The sequence below is a fragment of the Petaurus breviceps genome, unplaced genomic scaffold (assembly GCF_028583685.1).
Source record: "Petaurus breviceps papuanus isolate PSGF00001 unplaced genomic scaffold, PetGlider_PUasm1.0 689, whole genome shotgun sequence".
NCBI lineage: Eukaryota > Metazoa > Chordata > Mammalia > Diprotodontia > Petauridae > Petaurus > Petaurus breviceps.
In genome coordinates this window covers 7049702-7072218 of record NW_027186458.1, presented here as the reverse complement: position 1 = coordinate 7072218, position 22517 = coordinate 7049702, and the positions used below count along the sequence as shown (strand labels likewise).

At 44.7% G+C, this 22517-nt stretch overlaps 1 protein-coding gene and 1 long non-coding RNA gene across 4 annotated transcripts in view; both read right to left on the bottom strand.

Annotated features, from left to right (window-relative positions):
* Positions 1-22517, bottom strand: part of FUT10 (fucosyltransferase 10) — a 217208-nt gene that overhangs the window by 166436 nt on the left and 28255 nt on the right. The gene's annotated exons all lie outside the window — the stretch shown is intronic.
* On the bottom strand, positions 8901-12110 carry LOC138174515 (uncharacterized). Its single transcript, XR_011171761.1, has 2 exons — positions 12011-12110; positions 8901-11697 (listed from the first exon to the last, which is right to left on the bottom strand). It is a non-coding gene; the product is annotated as an uncharacterized lncRNA (long non-coding RNA).

The following is a 22517-nucleotide window of genomic DNA, read 5'->3' as shown; positions in this document are numbered from 1 at the left end:
GGGTCAAGGGCAAGGTCTATCAACCAATAAGATTCTGTACTTTTAGTTTGCTACATCTGTCGGTCCTGGAGGAAAGGGGGATCCCAAATAGTGATGAAGTTCTAGAGTTCACCTCTTAGAGGGCGCCATGGACCCTTTAATAAAGTGCCAGTGGTTTGGAGCTCTGCCTCAGTGGTTTTTCTTGAAAACTGGATAAATTGTAGACCCCACAGAGCTCTGAATCAGCTCTCAGTGTCAGTAAAACAGGAGACGGCCTTAACACTAGATACACTATTTCTATGTAAGTAGTTTCAGCCCCAGCATAAACAGCTGCTTAAGCAGGTAGGGAGTGTTAGGTATGTACTGAAAAAGGCTGCCTTCCACATTCTCCTTCAGATCCCTTCTGGAGAAGAGCCTTGGGTCAAAAGAGAAGGTTCCCCAGGCTCCCTGTGAATGGTTCCTGCTGCATTCCAGTCACAGGATCACAGCTTTGGGCTGGCAGGGCCCACACACACCTCCCAATCACATACACGGTAATAGCAGAATTGGGACTTGAACCCAGGTCCCCCCCAAGGCCAAATCTGGTGATACAGTGGTTTCTGTTTGTAGAACAGCTGTGCTTTCTGAACCAAGCATCAGGACACGATGTGCCCTTTGCTCAGCTCTCAGTCAAAATACACTTTTCTTTTCCACAAGCCAAGTCTATCAGAAAACCCAAGACATAATAGGCTCCTATATAAGGTTAGAGGAAGAAGGGACCTCGGAGATAATTTGGTCTTTTTCCAGATGAGGAAACTGAGGTGGGGGGGGGGGGGAGGGAAGGACCTAGCAGCTTGCCTTAACCTAGCACATGGAGTAAACAGAGGCAGGACTAGAGATGGGGTTCTCCAATCCGTTCTTTTCTCCAAACTCTGCTGTTCTTTGGGTTATCCCCCCACTATACGATCGTATTAGGTAGTATAGAGAAAGAAGCTGAGGCCCCAAGAGGGGAAGAGACTGCTTAAGGTCACAGAGCTGGGATCTGAACCCAGGTGTTCTGGAGGTAGCCAAGTGGCACAGAGGTTAGAGGTCAGAGCCTGAGTTCAAATCCAGCCTAGATGCTTACTAGCTGTGAGACCCTGAGTGAGTAATTCTGTTTGCTTCAGTTTCCTCATTTGTAAAATGGGCATAATAACAGCCCCTACCTCCCTGAGTTGTTGTGAGGTAGGATGTGAAAGCCTTCCAAGGACAGATCCCAGGGCCAGCTCTTGCTGGCTGACACTAGTACTTGTGTGGCCAGTCACCCAGACGTGAAAACTTTGCCCTCTTAGCCCTTATTCTAGCTTCTCCCACCCCAAAGGGTTAAAAGAGCCCTGGGGAATGCAGGCTACGTCAAGTGCTGCCACTAATTCCACAGAGTGAACAGAGAGATGCCCTAGATTGTTTGCTTTTTCTTACCCTTTCTGATTTAGGTCACTTTACCGTCACACTAATTCCCCAAAGTCACAGCATGTGCCCCAGCTGCATACCTTGACTCACTGGGATCTCCAGAATAGCCAGGTGAAGACAGGAGCGATCCAGGTCATTTGTACATAGACTGAGTCCCCTTTCCAGTCAAAGTCCAGCAAGGACACTTCCTGTGGGTGTTCCAGCACTAAGGCTTCCCAAAAACCAGCTTTTGGCAAGAAGGCATTGTTTGCAAATGCCAAGAGAAACTAAGCCCCAAGGTTTACTAAGGCCTCCTTGGATGTCCTCGGGGTTCCCTGATCCCTTTAGGTCTCTACTATTCTTAGGGAAGACTCACCTGCAGTCCGGCAGTCAGCCAATCAGCATTTGTTAAGGACCTTCTATGCTTCGGGCACTATGCTAAATTCTGAGGCAACAAATAAAAGCAAAGGGAGAGTCAATCCCTGCCCTCAAGGAGTTTACAATCTAACCATAGAAAATAATACCTAAAATGGATAGATCGGAGGAGGAAGAACTGCTTCCTTCCCACACAGATCTAAAAGGAGCCTTGGAAAGAAGCTGCCATCCTCCAGGAGGAAGGGGAGCCTGCTGAACTCTCTCTCTCAATCTTCTCTCCCAGGTTCAGTTTGAAGTTCCCCCGCAGCTCACTGCTCACCAGATCCTGGCACAAGGCAAAGAGTAGTTTGAGAAGTGAACAGCCGGCATCAGTGGTTATTTGAAAGGTCATAGCCAATGAGACCAGTGCCACAAGATTAGAAAAAGACAGACGCCTGGATTAACAAAAGCTTGGGGGGTGGGGTGGGTTCTGTCTGCAAAATATGAGCTAGGGAGTGAGACTTCAATTCATGGAAAACTTTTTAGAATGGATAACTAAAGAGATAATTAGTGGTGATTTCAAAGAACTGGCGTGGCCTTACCAAAGACTGGTCATGGAAGACTAACTTAATTTCCTTTTTGGACAGGGTAAAATTAACAAATGAAAGGGGTTACTGTGGAAATAGTTCACCTAGAATTTGGTAAAGCTTTTAATAGACCATTCTCATGCAGAAGATAGAGTGATGTGAGCTAAGTGTGAAGAGTTAAGAGGGATTCACGACTGTTTCGATGGTCAGACTCCAAGAATGGTTAGAGATTCGATGTTAACGGGACAAAAGGTCTTCACTGGAGTACCACAGGGATCTATGCTTGGCCTTGTGATGCCCCACATTTTTACCAATACCTCGCATGAAAGCTTAGGTGACATAGTCACCAAATTTGCAGATGACACTAAGGTATGAGGACTGGCTAACACATTGCATAAGAGCCAGGATCCACAAAGATATGGACAGACTAGAGCACTGGGCTGAATCTAGGAAGATGAAACTCAATAGAAACAAATCCAAAGTCTTTTGTTAGGGCAGAAAAGTCAGATGCATAAGTGAAAGCTGGAAGAGCTTTAGAAAACAGTTCTGAACAAAAATCTGGGGGCTTAACGGGTTGTGGGCAACACAATTTGTTGTGCTGTGGCAGCTACAGAAACTAGAACACTCTTGGGCTTTGTTAAGCCCAGATTCCTGGAATGCGGAGGCAATGAACCCAGTGTGATTCGCCTTCATCAGCCCTGGTCTAGAATGTCATGTTCAGTGCCACAACTTAAGAAAGAAAAACAAGCTAGGCAACACCCAGGGAAGAGCAAGCAGAACGGTGAAGGGCCACCAGACCATGGCAGGAACTGCACATGTTTATTCCAGAGAAGAAAAGACTCAGGGGACTCAGGGATAAATGGAGTCTAACTACAAATTATCTGAAGGGCTATTATGCAGCTGACACAATGACATTCATTCTGTTCGGTCCCAAAGAGAACCCGAAGCAAAGGGGGGAGATCTCCAAGAAGACGATTTTGAGGGATGTCAGGAAGAACTTTCTAACCACTAGTGTTCTCCAAAGTACAGTGTGCCGACCAGAAGGATTCCCCCTCAATGAGGGTTATATTGTAGAGTCTTTTCGGCATGGGGTGAATCAGATGAACACTGAGCTCCCTTCCTACTCTCTAATTCTGTGAATATAGTGGTGTTGCCAAATGTTTGGACAGATAGCTATATCTTTTTTTCCCCTTTTTTCTTTCTCTTTTTTTCCTTGCTTCCTTCCTTTCTTTTCTTCCTTCTTTCCTACTCCCTTTCCTTCTGCCTTCCCTTTCCTTTTGCCTTCCTTTCCCTTCTCCCTTCCCTTCCCTTCCCTTCCCTTCCCTTCCCTTCCCTTCCCTTCCCTTCTCTTCTTTCTTCAAACCTATGGAAACTCCTGGTAAGACAACAGCCTCTTTAGTGCACTTCTGCTCTATACAATTCAGTCTTCTAGAGCTCCAAGAGCCCCACCCCCACCCCACCCCAACACATTCCAGCCTTGTGAGGTTAGTTGAGTTTGCAAACATGTGTAAGGAGGCAGGTCTTCCAGACTCAGAGGCTGCTTCTCCGGCTAATGTCCAGAAGTGTTTCTTGTTATGCTATAAAACAAAACAAAAACAAACAAAAAGCCCTTTTCTCCTCAGGAGATTTGTCTAAATAGGGAAGCCTATGGAGCTATGTTTCCACAGGGTATGAGTTGCAAATCCAGAGCTAAAGTCTGATGCTTCAGCCCAGACCTGCTTTTTAAACTCTCGAGAAAATACAAATCTTTAGAACCCTGATCTGCCATTCACATCTGCTCTGGGATCACAGCCAGATTCGAAACAGGTGACAACCTATTGTCCAAGTGAGGCACTGTGTTAAGCTACTTTATACCATGCAAAAGAGTTCCCAGCTTGATAAGCCAGTGTAATGTGATAGAAGGTCGAGATTTGAACGCCAGAGGGGCAGGGGTTCTTAAGCAGATGCCGACAGCTCCCTCACACACAAAAGGTGGGAGGGAAGGTCTTGGGGGCCTCAGAAACATCAGCCAACATTTATGAGACAAACAAACTAGAGGAATTCAAGGCACAAGCCTGTTTTATCCAGCACTCTACTGCATGTGCTCCCTCTGGAGGAGCATACTTGTAGATTTTGGGGTGAATGGGTGAGAACAGACAGAGGTGGCAAAAGGAATCCGGAAGAGGTACTGGAGGGCTGCTGCTGTTTCGGAGGAACACAGCTGGGTTAGGGAGCTCCCTCCTCCATTTCATAGATGTCTGTAAGCGACTGGGCCAAAAGGTAATTTAATGCCACTTTTAAAGGTGCTACAAGATCTTCCTCTTCCTCCTTCTGAAAGTATCATATTTCTGCAAGCATTCGACTTCCCAAACAGTCCAAAAGTCATTTGGCCAAACTGAGTCCCTTAATCAGAGGGAAAGATTTCAGTGACAATGTAGGGCAAGAGGAGTGACTTCTCTTTTTTAATTTATTTTTTTCAATTAACAAAAATCTATTTTCTCTCCTCCATCAATCCCATATAAAAGAAAGAAAATTAAAGAAAAAGAAAACTTGTGTAACAATTATTCGTTGTCAAACAAAACAAATTCCTGCATTAACCAGGTAAAAAAGTCTCAGTATGCACCATGAGTCTATCACCTCTCTATTAGGATGTAGGCACCATGTTATATCAGCAAGTCCTCTGGAATTGTGGCTAGTCATTGCATCAATTAGAATTAGTTCTTTCAAAGTCGTCTTTATGGTGTAAATTATTCTCCTGGTTCTGCTCACTTCACACAAATCTTCCCTGATTTCTCTGATACACAGCACATTAATGCTTTATTAAATTCATGTGCCTTAATTCATTCGGCTCTCTGACATATTCGGACGGCCTCACCTTGTTCCAACTGTGGCAGGGCTGCCTATATTTGAGGCAGTAAATAAAGTTACTTCTATCCCAAACCACTTTACCCCAGTAAGAATCAGCCAAGAACATGGTTAGGCCTGGGGCACTCTTGACCTCCCCAGATCCCATGGATTTAACGGTCTCCTCTATAGCCCCCCAGATTCATCCAATACTCTGGACATCTCCAACATATTCAGAACAGAAGTCTGCATCTGTCCCACCCAAACCCTCCCTTCTTCCTCACTTCCCTGTTCCTCTGTAGGGCCCCATCATCCTCCTGGTTAGCCAAAGATCCTGCTCTCTCCTCCACCTCTCCCACTATCTCTCCCCTTCTCCCTGCTTCCACCTTGGTTGAGGCCCTCATCATCTTTGGCCAGACCATTACAATAGCTTCCCAATGGGTCTTGCTGACTCAACTCTCTCCTGACTCAAATCCATCGTTCTCCACTCTGTTGCCAGAGGGGGTACCCAAAAGCAAAGGTCTATATTACCAGCAGATCCCCATTATCTTAAGGATCAAAAACAATTTTCAGTGGGCATTCAACACCCATCACAACCTGGTGCTAACCCACCTATCCAGTATTCACACCTATTATTCCCCTTACCTTCAAGATGTGCTTTAAGCAGTAGCTTCTAGAGAAACCTTGTGCCTCCCCTCCTCCTCCTCCCCAATTACCTCATACACACTTTGTATTTGCCTTTAATTGTAGATGCTATATCCACTGATAAGCTCCTTAAGAGGGACTATATCTTTCTTTAAAAAAAAATTTTTAATGTCCCAACTCCTGCCAAAAGTGTTTAAATAAAATGCCCACTTTGTCAACTCTCTTTGGAATTGCTGATAGAAGCAGGGCAGAGATGGCCTAGTTAATGATGAATGACCATTCATTTGGCTCACTGTCCCTTATGCCGCCTACTGGACTCCCAATTTCGAGGTTTCGCCAAGCAAGGCAGGAAAGGAGAATTTACGATGCGCGCCCTTCGAGACAGGGGCTGTGCTACAGGGCTTCATAAATGTCATTTCATCTGATGCACGACAACCAGGGCAGGTGCTACTCCGACCCCCACTTTACAACCTCAGACAGAGGCTGCATCGGCCAGCAAAGGTCAGAGCTTCCCTGACTCCAAGCCCAGCGCTCCATCTGCTGTCCCTCCTCTCGGTGAGGATTACAGCGCACATTCGCTTCAGAGGGGCAGGGGCAGAGTCTCATGTTTTATTACTGAACATAAAAGATTGGCCTGATGGTTACACCAATGGGCTCCTGGAGCAGGCAGGAGTTTTGGTGTGGAGTTGTAAGGTCCCTCCGAGGTCACCTAGCCCAACCATTTTAGAGCAGAGGGCCAAAGAAATGAAATGACCTAAAAGGTCACATGGGTAATAAGTGGTGGGGTCACAAAGACTCACCTTCCTGAGTTCAAATCTGGCCTCAGGCACTTCCTGGCTATGTGACCCTGGGCAAGTCACTTCACCCTGTTTGCCTCAGGTTCCTCATCTGTCAAATGAGCTGGAGAAGGAAACAGCAAAGCACTCCAGGATCTCTGCCAAGAAAGTCCCAAACGGAGTCATGAAGAGTTAGAAATGATTGAAATGCTGAACAAATGATAGAACTTGGGTTTTTTGTTTTTTGGAAATCAGTTAAGTGACTTTCTCAGGGTCACACAGCTGGTAAATGTCTAAGGCCAGATTTGAACTCAGATAATCTTGACTCCAGGGCTGCCATTCTATCCATTGTGTGACCTGGCTGCTCCTGAATTTGGTTTCAAACATAGGCTGACTGCAAGTTCAACCCCTCCCTGCCTCAGAATTGGGCCCAACACATTTACTTAGCCTCTGACTACCAATCTCAGTGACTAGATGGTGATGCTGACAAGGGCACAGTCACGGGGCTCACTGACTTACTCTTGAGCTGCCAGGATCTGTGCAGAGCTAAGATCATGTCTATCCTGGCAATCAGCAATAGCTGCTTATCATTTGGAGAGCTTGGGAGATGGGCCAGGGCTCCATCTTGTGCTCAAACACAGACAGGTCTACTGAGGTTTGGCTTTCCAGCAACATCCCTGCAAAGGAGGGTCATCTGCTACCCTCCAATGGACTGGAAAGCATTGCAGATTGAGTCTTGGGTCAAGCGAATACCAACAGAGAGTCTCTATTCAATTGGTGGGACTGATTTGGCTGTGATTAAGAAGACACTTTACGAACTGAATGGGATTCCTAATGGGAACACAAGGACTTCTCACCAAGGACTCCTGCTATGCTCTCTGTTCCTCCCCACCTGTGTTTGGGCTTTGGAACCCAAGATTACTTCACTTGGTCTTTGGGGATTTCTAGACCATGCTATGAACATTGGCTAGCCTTTCTGGGTTTGCCTCATCCCCCCAAATCTGACAAGCATGCCATTTATCCTTTTGTTCAAGCTACTGACAAGGTTACCCAATCTCAGACCAAGAAGGGATCTTTGCAGTGCTCCACTAGGGTCTTCATGGAAATATTAACGAGTAGTGTTTAAGTCCAGTTATACGATCACAAAGGCTCCTTAACTGTGATACCTTGGGCTAGGCACTTAGCCTCCCTGGGCCTCAGTTTCCTCATCTGTAAAATAGGAGCAGACGAACTATATGTCATCTGAGGCTCCTTGGAACTCTAAATCTTTGATGCTGGGAAATTCCCACTGAATCCTAAGACTAGCCATGAGCAGCACCATTTGAAGACCATTTGTGTTAAAGAAAAGGCCCAGAGGCTAGGTGGTACAGTGAATATAGCACCAGCCCTAGAGTCAGGAAGACCTGGGTTCAGAGCTGGCCTCAGACACTTAACACAAAAATTAGCCACGTGACCTTGGGCAAGTCAATGCCAATTGCCCTCCAAAAAGAAAAAGTTAAAAAAAAAAGACAAAGGCCCAGGTCAGGGAGCAGTTTAGAATCTGTACATGAAAGTGGGAGCAGGAGACAAATCCCTCATATGTACGTAATTCTAGGTCCTGCTCAATGTCCATCCACAGCATTGGCTAAGCTCGATGGACAGGTGGCCTGTCCAGGTTAGCAGGCCAACTACAGAGCACCATCTGGACCAGCATTCTTGGTCCAATTCATTCTTCCTGAGTTTGGATACTTGGGACAATCTGGTGAGTGGCTGCCAGGGCTCTGATGCCCCTGTCTGAGGACAGTGGAATGATTGAGAAGGTGTATATGGAAGGACTCCCTTGCCCTTTGAGGCCAGTTAGACATTTCCTATAACAGTGGCCAACATCTCTAATGCAAAGGACACCATTTTGTGCCTATTTGGAGTGAGATCAATTTAGCCACCCAAGGTCCCATGTGAAGCTTGACCAGACTAGACATCAATAATGCCCAGATATTTATTTCCCCTTCCCCCCAAAATACTTGCAAACTTTCCTTAATGAAATCAGTTGGAGTCAAAGAATAAAAGAAGTGAGACTGACCCTGGGAACAATTATACGAACTAATACATAGCAAGGTAAGCAGAACCAAGGGAGCAATTTATCCTCTAACAGTACGTGAGAAGAGAGGACCCAGAGAAGTAGCCACATTGGCATTTGGTACAGAAAGTGTTTAGAGAACAACTAGCTGTCCGTCTGCTTTTTTGTTAAAGTATAGAATTAAACAAGTTTTATGAACTATGTATATGCATATATATGTGTATGTATGCGTGCATATACACACGTACATATAAACAGGTATGGACCCAGTCATGTGCTGGTAGATGTTTAATAACTGGCTTGGGGGGAGGGGCACAAATGTATGCACAACACACTTTAAGTTTAATCTCCATCGTTAACATTTTCTCCATCACTTTCTTCAGTTTGGACCGTCAACAAAACAAGAAATTAAGTCCTGATTTGTAGCATTTGCTGATTTTCAAGGTGTAAATGCTCACAATGAAAATTTAACAATCAATTTTTTTTTGTGGGGAGGGAAATTGGGGTTAAGTGACTTGCCCAAGGTCATACAGCTAGTTTTTGTGTTAAGTGTCTGAGGCCGGATTTTAACCCAGGTCCTCCTGACTCCAGGGCTGGTGCTCTACTCACTGTGCCACCTAGCCGCCCTAACAATCACCTTTTAAGCCAGCTCCAGTGCACCACTATATGGGGCCCCCAAAGCCCCCACACCTCTCTTGTTTCCGTAAGTCATTTCTTGATGTAGTTCAGACCCCACCATTTGTACATAAATAAGGAAAACCAGGCAGTGACCACATTTAGCAGCATATTCCTTTCCATGCCTTTAGTCAGGCCCCTTGCTCCCAAGAGGAGGGAGGCAGGTGCCGCTGTCCACTGGAACCAAATGAGCCCTTCTAAATTGTAAGGGATACCTCTCATGCTAAAGCTTCCTTTCCACCTCCCATTCAGGTTCCCTGGGGAAGCCAGGATCCATGAATGCAATCACAGCCCTAAGGACCCAGAGGCTCAGCCCTCTGTGACCCAGCTGGCCACAAGGACTGCGCATGCCAGGGCTCAGGCACCAGGCTTTATTCCTCCAAATTGTTTGCCTCGGGTCCACACTGGATTCTACTTAGCTGGGGAACTAGCAGTTTTAGAGATTAGTATCACAGCTATGTTCTTTGTTCCATTCTTTCAGTCATGTCTGACTCTTCTTGCCCCCTTCTGGGGTTTCCTTGGCAGAGATAGTGGAGGTGTTTGCCATTTCCTTCCCCAGCTCATTTTACAGATGAGGAAACTGAGGCAAACAGGGTGAAGTGACCTGACCAGGGTCACACAGCTAGTAAATGTCTGAAGTCAGATTTGAACTCTGAAAGAAGTCTTCCTGATTCCAGTCCCAGCACTCTATGCACTGTGATGCCACCGAGCTGCCCCCTTACACTCTAAATGAGTCTAATCTGGTATCCCAAACCCAGTTACCTGTTACTATAGAAAGGAGGAATGGCGAAGGGAACAAAAATGTATTAAGCACCTACTATGTGCCAAGCACTTTACAAATATTTCATCTGACCCTTCACAACAGCCCTATTAGGTAGATATGATTATGATCCTAATTTTACAGCTGAAGAAACTGAGGCAGACAGCAATTAGATGACTTGCCCAGGGTAACACAGCTAGAAAGTGTCTGAGGCTAGACTTGAACTCAGGTCTTCTTGCCTCCAGACACAGTGCTATCTGCACTGAGCCACTGAGCTGCCCAATGGATATGGTCACCTTGAGGGTAAGAGAAAGTTCAGTCTTGCAGGTGGTATTTAGGTGACATTGCACTTTAAATTTCTATTCGCTGTCCCAACACACATAATTTGTTTTTTCATATAATCTTCTAAATGTGGATATTAACTTGAACTTTTTTCTTGGGTGTGCACTTTATTTTCAGCTTCCTGTGAGGAAGAGGGTTTAGTGCTTCATGATTTGGTCCAAGCATCATTCCCATTTCACAGATGTGAAACTGGTTCAGAGGTGGTGAATTTTCCATAGTCAAATGTGAGCTCCCATTACAGCTGGGAATCCCACCCACGTCCCCTGACCAGGCCTATCCAGGGTTCCTCCCCCTAAGGCATGAAGGTCTTTGTTTAACATCAAAGTTTCATGGATCTCCAATGGATATTTTTATAATTAATACCCATTAAGAAGCTGTTGGCTAAAGGTCCCTTGCAGTAACTCCACAGATCTCCTAGTTGGGAAGTACTAGACTCAGCAGGTGTATGGGTGTCAAGGAGGACCAGACCCTCTGGAGTGAGGGCTTGCTGAAACCTTTTCAGGGCTGCTCACCCACCTTTGGTGCCCACCTGGCACCCGATTCTCACATGTGCTATGGCATGGACAGTGGTTACACCCCAGTAAACCATCACACAGGCTAAACCAGATTGAGGGTAACTGAGAGGCCACAAACCCATCAATGAGTTAGGGGATGTCTGCCCAAGCATATGAAGACATCCCCCAGTGGAATGGGGGGATGAGAACAGCTTGTTCCAAAGGCCATGGGCTGAAGCAGGTGCTGTGGAGCGCTCAGAGCTTGGTCAGACATGGAAGATGCCAAGGCCATCCACTGCATCTTGGGCCACGGTCAGTCGTCCTGACTTTTGTGCTGCCACTGGACCTTGATGACTCTGGAAGCCAGTGTGAGGCCGATGGCTTTGTGCAGCTGTGCCTCGCTGAAATCCAATCCATGCTCAAGTCAAGACATCACCCCTGATGTCACTGGGACCCTTTGAAAATGAAGGACAAACACCACCTAGACCCATCTCATCGTGGCACTGCAGAGAAGAGCCAGCTGGTGGGATTCACTGGGCCACAGATTCAGAGCTGGAAAGGACTTAGAGGTGATCTAGGTCGGCACCTTTTTCTGTAAGTGAGGAGCTGAGGAAAGCACAGAGAGGTCACGTGACCTGTCCAGCATCACACAGGTAAATGTCTGAGGTCAAATCTGAACCCAGGTCTCCTGATCCCAAGGCCACTTCCTCGGCTACTGCGCTAGTTTGCCTCAGATATCAGTTATTGATGTGGATTCCACTCCTGCCGTAGGATGTCATTGGTAAGGAGCCTGTGCCCCCTAGCAAGGGAAAAGGGAAGGACAAACCACATCAGAGCTCAGCCCATGAGCACTCCCTCCCCAGTCTGTGCCCTCACACCGCCCCATTCTTCAGAGCGTAGAAGAAAGACATCTCACCAGGCAGACTTTCCCAGCTCACACTTAAGTGTGGTGATGCTGTTTCTAAACCTCAGTTAAGCAAGTATTTGAATGAGGCACAAATGCCAGACCAAGTTACAGTGAGACACAGACCTCCCTCCTCACTGCATTTGCCCTCCTCCACTGCCCTATCCCCTAGCCCTTTTTCCAATCCATAAGAAGACAGACTTCTCACCACCTGCTCTTGGCTTCCCAGCTCCCTTCAGACAGTCTGTGACCTCGATGCATATTAAGGATCTCAGGAGGCACTCCCCTGGATCACACGTACCCACGCCTTTGGGTGGATGGCTGAGCACAAGTAAGACAAGTTAGCGTGTTGTTAAGCATGTACTGTGTACAAGGCGGTAGGGTTTGGAGGCATCTGTATGTAGCACTGAGATTCTAAGGAAGTTGAGAAGCAGGACATTGTAGTGGATAGAGGGCTGAGTGTGAGTCAGGAAAACCTTGGTTCAAATCCCACTAAAGATACTTAAACTCTACATGACCCTGGTCTAGTCCTTTAACCTCCCTGCCTTTCCATTTGTTCAAAATAAGATGTCCTTTCCTAGTGTTAAATGGTAGGCGAGAGCTCCCACATTCAATCACTGAAGTGAAACTTAAAAAAACAGAGATTGGATCTCACTTACAGGACTAGAGACGCTTTCAGGAAATACCTGGACTTGCATACCTAAAAACAAGACTATTTGAAATATACCCGAGTCTTGAAAATAGGGTTTTAATAGCTAATGTAGGATATGCTCTTGGTCGCTACCAAAGAAGTGACTTCATTAAGATAGCGCTTGATTGGGGAATCTGTCTAATTTAAGGCAACTGTTTCTCAGAGTCAAAGTGGAAAAGATAACTTGTCCACTTCACTTTTTCAAAAGGACCTTTTCTTATACTTTCAAAAATTCTCAATTCCAATTAAAATGTGCATTTCCATGCACTCATATAGTACATGATTTATATGATGGATACAGACACACATCTAGTATGCCATGATTGCAAGACCTTTCACCAATGTGATTGTTCTCTAGAAGCCTTCTCTGTTTTCATAAGGAGAATCATTATCTCTCGGTCCCAGGTAGAAGGGATGAGGCTGGTGGAGGGGGCGTAGGAGTGGAAACTAGGTCTGGGGTCTAGAAAGGGAAACTCTAATGAGGGCCAATCTCTGACTGGAAGGATCCCAGAGCAAACATGAAAACAGCTTCTCCCATCCCCTCATCTCTCCATCAAATCATGCTATATGGAGAGCACCAAAATGCTGCTATAAAATTTCCCCTGAATTGATAGTCATAGGGTGTTCCAGGTGAAAATTACCTTAGGGAACCCATCTTTTCATTTTATAGATGGCAAAACTGGTTGAAGGTGACAGGACTTGCCCAAGTTCCCACAGCTAGCTAGTGGCAGAGTTGAGATGGGAACCCAGATGTCCCTACAGCCATGATGATCACACTGTGGGGGGGTTGATGGTATTGTACCCTGGATTTGGCGTCAGGGAGAAATGAATTAAAACACAATCTTTGACACATATTAACTTTGTAATGCTGGATGAGCCACTTAAACTCTATGTGTCTCAGTTTCCTCATCTGTAAAATAATAGCAGCTAGCATTTATACAGAGCTTTAAGGTGTGCAAAGCTCTTAAAATATGTTAACTCCTTCCAGTCTTACAATAAGCCTGTGAGATTGGTGTTATTATCCTCATTTTACAGATGAGGAAACTGAGGCTGACAGATCAAGTGACTTGCTCAGGTCACAGTTCTAAATATCTGCAGATTTAAACCCAGGTCTTGAACCTGCACTAAAATGAGGGGGCCGGGCTCAGTGACGTCCCAGGTTCCTTCCAGATCTCAAACTTATCATGCTGTGACCACACTATAATTACATTCTGTAATGTCTTTAATATTTATTGGTAAGTTAAGTCTGATTTTCTCAGAGACATAAGAGAAGCAGTAGCTCTACAAAACGGTTACTGAAGCACTCCCTCTGACTCAGATTTCTGAGACCATTTGTTGCTGGGTTTCAAATTGTGGCAGGCTATAGTAAAACAGGGAGACATGAACAGGACTCTTGTAGGATTGTGGGACAAATGTAATTTACCTGATTCTAGACAGTAGATGGAAATGTTATTCAGGGTCATTAGCAGAAAGGGTTCAGAGGCAGAAGCTTCATTCATAAAAGAACTTTTATGGACAATTTCTGTGGCAGAAGGTGGCTATCAAAGGTTACAGTTCTAGAGAGGCAAGAACATAGGTTTTCCTGACTCCTGTTCCTTCCTGGCAGGTTTCTCTAAGCGTGTGCTACCTACCCCTACCAGATACTGAGTAATGTTTGTGGGAGAGGGTGAGCCTGACTTTGTGTGGCTTGTGCTGTATTTGTTACTTGTGCATTTTCATAAATTAATACAAGAATACTTGTGGTACTATTTATTTTGCCTGATTGCTAAGTAAATGTTTATGTTTCAGATCTAAAAACATTGTGAGTGGTTGAGTTTGTGTACAAGGAAAATCATCAGTGGTGATGAATAGGATTGAGAGACCCTGAGTGTAACCAGCTGGTGGTCCTTCTTTCAGAAGCTGCACTTGGCAGTGTGAGGAAAGGCTGGAGTGGGTAAGCCAGCCCAGAGAGTGAGCAGGTGTCCACCTGTCTAGGAATATGCATACTTACTTTATACGTCTAGCCCAGTGGCAGAGTGGACAGAGCGTGGGGCCTGGAGTCAGGGAGGTCTGAGCTCAAAGCTGGCCTCAGACACTAGCTGTGTAATGTCGAGTGAGGCACTTAATTGTGCTTGCCTTTCTTTCCTCATCTGTAAAATGGGCATAATAATAACATTCACCTCTCAATGTTGTTGTGAGGATCAAATGAGCTAATGGTAAAAATGCTTAGCACACTGCCCTGCACATAGTAAGTGAAATGTTTGTTGTTGGAAGCAGCAGCAGCAGTAGTAACAGGAAGAGGAGAAGGAGGCTGAAAAATCAGGAGGAGGAAGAGCAAGAAGAGGAGGAGGAGGAGGAATTATCCTAGGAGCCTCTGCCTGCACTTGTTCCCGAAAGTGACTGTGGTCCCCTAAGGAAGAGGTTCTACCTGACATTCTCCTGTACAGGGAAACCATGACTTTCTGTTCTCACTAATCTCACAGCATCCTATCTGTCCCCAGTTTAATACATTATATTCCTCTACTCAGGGCAGCTAGGTGGTATAGTAGACTGAGTACTGGTCTTTGAATCTGGAAGACTCCTCTTCTTGAGTTCAAATCTGGCCTCGGACATTTACTGACTGTGAGACCCTAGACAAGTCACCTGACCCTGTTTACCCCAGTTCCTCATTTATAAAATGAGCTGGAGAAGGAAATGTCAAAACACTCCAGTATCTTTGCCAAGAAAACCCCAAATGGGGTCACAGAGAATTGGATATCACTGAATAAAATTCCTCTACTTTTATAAGTGATCACAGAATCCTAGGATTTTGAATGGGGAGAAACCTCTCAATCATCTAGTCTTACACTCACATTTTACAAATAATGAAAATGAGATGCAGAGGAGGTAAAGGGATTTGTCCAAGATCTCACAGAGAAGAGGCAGACGGGGGTGGAGGGGAGCTCAAACCCATTCCTTCTGACTCCTCATCTAAAGCTTTCCCCACAATTACTCCATTTCAGGATGCCAGGGAAGAGAAACGCTGTTCCATGCTTGCTATTCCCAACCAAAGGTCTGATAACACACACACATGAAAGCTACAAAGATGCACGTCCTCACCCTCTTCTACCCAATGTCTGCCCTCTGGGTCAGCACCTGGGACTAGCCCTGCGGGCAGCTTCTGAGAGGCCACAGGGGTCCAAGATGACACTGATCTATTTTCAGGAAGACAAAGGGTTGGAGCCGGCAGACCCCAGGCGTTCACGTGTGCGATAAGGATGCTTGCAGAGATTGTTAGAATTCCTCAGGTGCCAAGTTCCTGAACTTATGGACTCCTTCATCATTCTAACTATTTATTCTTTATCTGCAATTTCCCCCCACTCCCCCTCTTCATAGGACCCTAGATCTAGAGGTAGCCAGGGCCTCAGAGGCCATGTAGTCCAATTCCACCATGTTAGGGATGAGAAGTGTGGCCCAGGTAGACTGAGTGATTTGACCAAAGTTACACAGTTCGTAATAAACATTTCTCTGCAAAAGTTAATCTGACTTTTAGTGGTTAAGTGGAACTGGGATGCAGGGGATAGCCCCTACACTTGGAATAACACCACCAGTAGGGTCTGGAGCCAATGGCAAAGAACTCAAACACCTTCTAGTGCCCTTTAAGGTCCTGGAGAACCCTGGGGGAGGGGTGAAGTGTAACATGCCTGGCCTTTAGACAGTGGTGGGTAACAGTGTTATACCTATACATGTACATGTTGTTTCTTCAATTAGATGTGAGCTCCCGGAAGGTAGAGACTTTCACTTTGGGTGTTATGTCCCAAATATCACCAGGGGGCATGGAATACATTAGGCATCTAATAAATGCCTATTGGTTGATTAGGAGGCAAGATAAAAAGAAAGGACCTCAAAGGCCATCTAATCCAACCTACTCATTTCACAGAGGAAGAAACTGAGGCCTAGGTAAGTTAAGTGATTCAACCCAGGTCACCCAAGTGATATGCCAGGAGCAGGATTTGAAGCCAGGGCCTGTAACTCTAAAGTTGGTCTTCTTTCTACTACACCACACTGTCTCCCCAGCTAAAACCTCCAGGTTGTGGGCTCTGGTCTAGACAGCAAAGCAGCTGGCAAGAACACAGTGGCCAGGGAGGAGGCAGCAAAGTGCCCCAAGGCTGGGGCTTGCCTGAAACAGTGGGTCGACAGCAGGAGTTACCAGTTGTTCACCGGGGGCCACAGTGAAGCTTATAGAGGTGAAAGGGTTAAAACCTCCAGGACCTCAAGTGAACAGTGTGGCTATAATGGGACTTTGGGGCCACTTGTGCTGACAATAAATTGTACAACAGCAAAAGTACTTACTGGTCCAGTGAACAGTGAACAGTGGTCCCTATAGGTGGCGTTGGGGCTTGTATGTGGAGGAGAGAACTTCTACCCGGAGGTAAATGATCCAAAGGTAGGAGGGAATGAAGCGGTAAGGGCAGCTCATGAGTGCATGAGGTTCAGTAGGACGGTGTTGCAACTGCATGATAAATTCACGATATTAAAAAACCCACGTCGAATTTAAGAGTTCTCGTGGTTTTCAGTTTTATGTACAATACTTTTTTTCTGTTCTTCATACAGAAACAATCGTGTTTGTTGGTGTCTGTCAAGTTTTTGTTTTCTCTACATCTCAGCGTTGTTGTGACTCTTGCAGTCATGGTACGACTCAGGAAGATTCCTACAGTGGAAGCGTGGCAGGTGTTGTGAGGTGTTGGTGAGGCCCCAGAAGCACTAGCAGTCCATGCCTGGCTCACAAAGCTACTCCCTCCAGCCTACGGAAAACCAGGCTGTCACTTTACTTGACCAGATAGGAAAGGTAGTACACAATTTGGTCACAAGGTGGCACCACCTCAGGCCACAGTAGCCAAGTGACTTATTCCAAAGCTATTCAAAGATCATGCACGGCTTCTTCAAAAGACTATAGTGTCCAAAAGGCAATAGATGACAGGATTTAACTTAAAAGAATGGTGAGATATGGCTGGATCTCCCCCCTAAGAGCCAACATTGGGCCTCTTTGGGGCGTAGGGGTAGGGAGGTTGAGGGAATGAACTTACTGAAGCTGGTTGTGGTGGTCAGTCTTGGACAATTGGTTCCTGGGGTGAGGGCACCAACCACAATGGACCTGGTGAGGAACAGAATTCAGCTCCATCCCCAGCCAGACGACCTTGTCACTTATCTGAATAACCGCAGAGGGCAAGATTGGTGCCCCTGCAGCTTGTTTCTGGGTCGTCTGCAAAGATTCGACAAGTGGAGGGCAGCCAAAGGTGCCATCCATTCAGCTGGATGGAAGATAGCCCCGTGGCCCAGGCAGGATGGAGAGGATTGTGAAGCAGGTGCTTAAACACTTTTATAAGGTACACGAATCTTATCAGGGAAAGGTGTATTCCCTTTCTGTGGTTCTGGACTCATTTGTTTGTTTTTGTTTTTGTTTAGGAACAAGGGATCTCTTATCAGGCTTGTTGATGGGAATTTGATCCAGGGAGTCTAATTAGATTATATTCCATAGAATAGGGCCCAGAAACTTACCTCTACCACTGCAATACCCCAACAGCATGATGCCATTATAAATAAATTAATGAAAGTCACGGTGTCAGAAACCACCAAAATTTGGGCAAACTTGTTTCAAGGTTAGATGAGGCACTTTGGTTATCCTGGACCACAGGAACCATACTGACACTACTGTACTTTTGGTTAACACATACTTTTCAATCAGCTGATCAGGAAAAACTGAAAAATACCAAATAGTGTGCCAGTATCTTATGTAGGAAGGCTGTAGAGTATAGAGTGATAGTGGAACCCTGGGAGGCTCCAAGAGACTGGGACCCAGTCAACAACTGTCTTATTTAGCCCGAAAATCAGTCAGAAGTATGCAAATCTTAGAGACTCAACCAGGTGGAACATACATAAATATACAGAGACATAAAAAGTTATGTTGTTGTTTAGTCATTTCAGTCACATCCAACTCTTCATGAACCCATTTGGGATCTTCTTGGAAAAGATACTGGAGCGGTTTGCCATTTTCTTCTCCAGGTTATTGCACAGATGAGGAAACTGAGGCAAACAGGGTGAAGTGACCTGCCCAGGGTCACACAGCTTTTAAGTGTCTGAGGCTGGATTTGAACTCAGGAAGAGGGATCTTTCTGACTCTAGGTCTGTAACTCTATTCACTACAACACAATATAATCGAGCATATTACTGGGGTGAGATAATATCTGGAGTGAGCATAAATTGAAGATGAGGAGTGTTTCATATTTTTAGCAGGGTGTAAGTAATTTTATCTTCTTTTATTTTGAGAAGTGAGCATCATTATAATTTGGTCACCTGCGGTCAAGTGGCTTTCTCAGAGGGCATTCCATGATCATGTACTACCTTCCTAAAAGGCTGCATAATCACCACTGCTGACCAGAGGGTCCTCACCCAACTCTTAGACCAGACCATATTCCCAGATTGGTCCATTGGATACTGGCCCTGACTTCAATTGAGAGCTAGAAGATCTATAGTAAGCTCCCAAAATACCAAAATAAGAGAATCTCTTCTCTCTGCTATTGAGCCTTTGCACTGCTGGAACAGGGGAAATCTCCCGTAATTCATCTAACTTCCAAGAATTTGGATTCTGTGCCATTTGGTCAGTATTTCTATTCCTTCATTCTCTATAGTATCTCGTAGTGAAAAATCTATAAATTAGATTGATTTTTGCTTTGGCTTTGTCTGAGGTCATGACTGGTACCTCTGCTTTTTTTTTTTTTAACTTCATCTAAAGTACAATAGATTCTGCTCGAGCTTCTTATTTGAACTGCGTCTTTCTGTTTTAAGTGTGTTTCCTATAATCAACATATTGTTGTATTCTAGTTTCTAATCTATATTGCTATCTGCTTCTATTTTATGGGTGAGTTCATCCCATTCACAATGACTGCTAACTCTATTTCCCTCCATCCTCTTTTCTTCTATTTATTCTGTCTCTGTCTCTCTTTCTCACCATCTTCTAAGTCTGTTTTGTTTGGTTTGAGTCTTGCCTCCTTCAATCTACACTCCTCGTACCCCCCCCCTTTCACTCAAACCCTTCCCCTCCTATTTCTCTGTTGGTTAAGATGAATTTCTGTACCCAGTTGTGTGTGCATATGCCTTCTTCCCTCCTTGAACTAGTTCAGTTGAGAATGAAGTTCGAGTATCGCCTGTTTTCCACCCTATTTTCCCTTCACTGTCAAAACTGTTCCTCTCACACCTTTTATGTGAGATTTTTCCCATTCTTGTTCTCCCTTCCTCCTTCTCTCAGTGCATCCCTCTTTCCCACCCTTTAATTCTTCTTTTGACATCATTCAAACATATCAACTCACGTCCATGCCCTCTGTCTAAGCAGACTCCATCTAAGTGCCCTAAGGATGATAAAGTTCTGAGATCATCTTCCCATACAGGAAGGTAAACAGCTTAGCTTTGCTAAGTCCCTTACGATTCTTCACTTATGTTTACCTTTTTACGCTTTTCTTAAGTTTTGTGTTTGCATGTCAAAATTTCTATCAGCTCTTTCCATCGGGAATGTTTGACAGTCTTTTATTTCATTAAATATCCATTTTCCCCTCATAGGTTTATACTTAGTTTTCCTTGGTAGGTTATTCTTGGTTGTGATCCTGGCCCCTTTGCTTTTCAGAATGTCATATTCCAAGCCCCTATTGCTCCTTTATAGTGGTACTTGCTAAATCTTATACGTGATCCTGACTGTGGCTCCACAGTATTTGAACCTTTTTTTTCCCCGAGCTTTTTTTCCTCCTTTCTCCTTTTTTTTATCCTTTATCTTGGACCTCCGAATTTTGGCTACAATGTTCCTGGGAGCTTTCATTTTGGGATTTCTTTCAGGTGACTGATGGATTCTTTAAATTTCTACTTTGATTCTGGTTCTAAGATACCTGGGCAATTTTCCTTGATAATTTCTCGAAATCCTCTGTCTAGGTTCTTGTTTTAAATCATGGCTTTAAGGTAGCCAAATAACTCTCAAATTCTCTCTCTTTGATCTAATTTCCACTTCAGTTGTTTTTCAAATGAGATATTCCACAACTTCTTTTTTAAAAAAAATTCTCCCAACTTTGTCTTATTGTTTCTTGATAGCTCATGGAGTCATTAGCATCCAATTGACCAAGTCTAATTTTTAAGGAATTATTTTCTTCAGTATTTTTTGTGCATCTTTTACTACACCGTTAACTTTCTTTTCATAACTAAGCATTAAGATAGGTGAGCAAAATGAGGATAGGTGAATTTCACTGTTACCTTCAGACTTGAATTTATCATATCCCTTCATCTGGAGACTATACCTTTTTAAACACCTCCTAAAACTACACTCATCTTTATTTTTTTCTGGTATATGTTTTCTTTCACAACATGACTAAAATGGAAATATATTTTGTATGATTGCACATGTATAACCTATATAATATTTCTTACTGTCTAGGGGGAAAAGGGAGGGTGAGAGAATTTGGAACTCAAAATTTAAAAAAAAAGTCAAGATTTGTTTTTCCATGTAATTGAGAAAAATAAGATTATTTTTTAAAAGTGATTTGAGAGCAAAAAAAAAAAAAAGACAACCAATTAGTTTTCAAAGCACCTTTAAAAATGAATAAATTCCCTACCTACACTGAAAGCCTGCTTGGAAGTATCTTAAACTGCAAAATGTTCACTGAGGGGCATATAGGGACATATCACGACCACATAATAAGCCTCCAAAAGTGGAATTATATTTGTTCCAAGACGTAACACTATATACCCAAATTTACCCTGGCTATGCCCCATGCCTGGAATGTTCTTATCTCCACCTCTTGGCTTCCTTCAAGTCCCAGGTAGAATTCCTCCTTTGCCGATGCCCTTAACTCTTGTGGCTTCCTTCTTCAGAACAACTCTAATTTATCCTGTAAATACTCTGTTTGTATGATGCTATCTGCACACTGTCCCCCCCAGTCAACTGTGTGCTCCTTGAAAGAAGGGACTTTTGCTTCTCCTGCTAGCCACACAGTAAGTTTCCTGGCCAACAGCAGGCACTTGATAAATGTTTACTGACTGACTTAGCAGAGAATGTTCAGCTCCAGTCTCCCCTCATGCCTGGGGAAAATATTGAGTAGACATTGAGGAGCCACCCCTGTCTTTCCTTCCCCTCCCACATTCTCCCACCCAGAATCTCCTCTACAACATCTCTGACAAGTGCTCACTGCCCTTTGGGGACTCAGTTTTCTCGTCTGTAAAACGAATGGATTGGGATTTCATCCCTAAGAGCCTTCTTGCTTGAAAGTGAGGATTATTTGAATCCTAGCTCAGCTATTTACTTGCTGTTTGACATAAGGCAAATCTCATCCCATCTCTGGGCCACATTTTCCTCTGCTCAAAAATAGAGAAGTTGGACTAAGCGAACTCTGAGGTCTCTTGAATTTCTACATCTTGTGAATGTAATACCATATATTTGCCAAGAGTCTTTCATCTGAAAAGCTCAGAAAATCATGACCTAAATGAAGAAACTGAGACTGCAACTAGCATTGAAGTGTTTTGTCCTAGCTCTTCTGAAAGGAGGTCTTCCAAGCCAACTCTCACCTGAGGATGATGGCATCTTTGGGAATTGGTCCTTGGGACAGCAGTGTCCTTGACAGCCACAGGCCCAGCCTCCCAGAAGCCACATGGCTTGCCACTCATGTCTATCTCCCTGTGTGCTGAAGGTCATGCTGCCAACAGATGGCTCGTCTGGGCGCATCCTTCCTCCCACATGGCAGGACCAATGCCTCCTTCCACGGTAAAATAAAGCCTCCTAAGGATTACGAGGACTAAAAATTTCATTACTGAGAAATGATCGCTGGACAATAGGTTCATAAGGTTTAGCTCGGGAGGGATCCTTCAAGACCATCTAATGCCATTTTGACAGACCAAGTTGGTCACAATCACTTAAGAGTAAAGGCATGATTCCAAGAAAAGTCTGAGTTAATATCTCCACTAAGGAGGAATCACAATTGCTATACAAGCCAAGAGCATCAAAGGGCTCCTAACCACTTCTCACCCTAAGGTC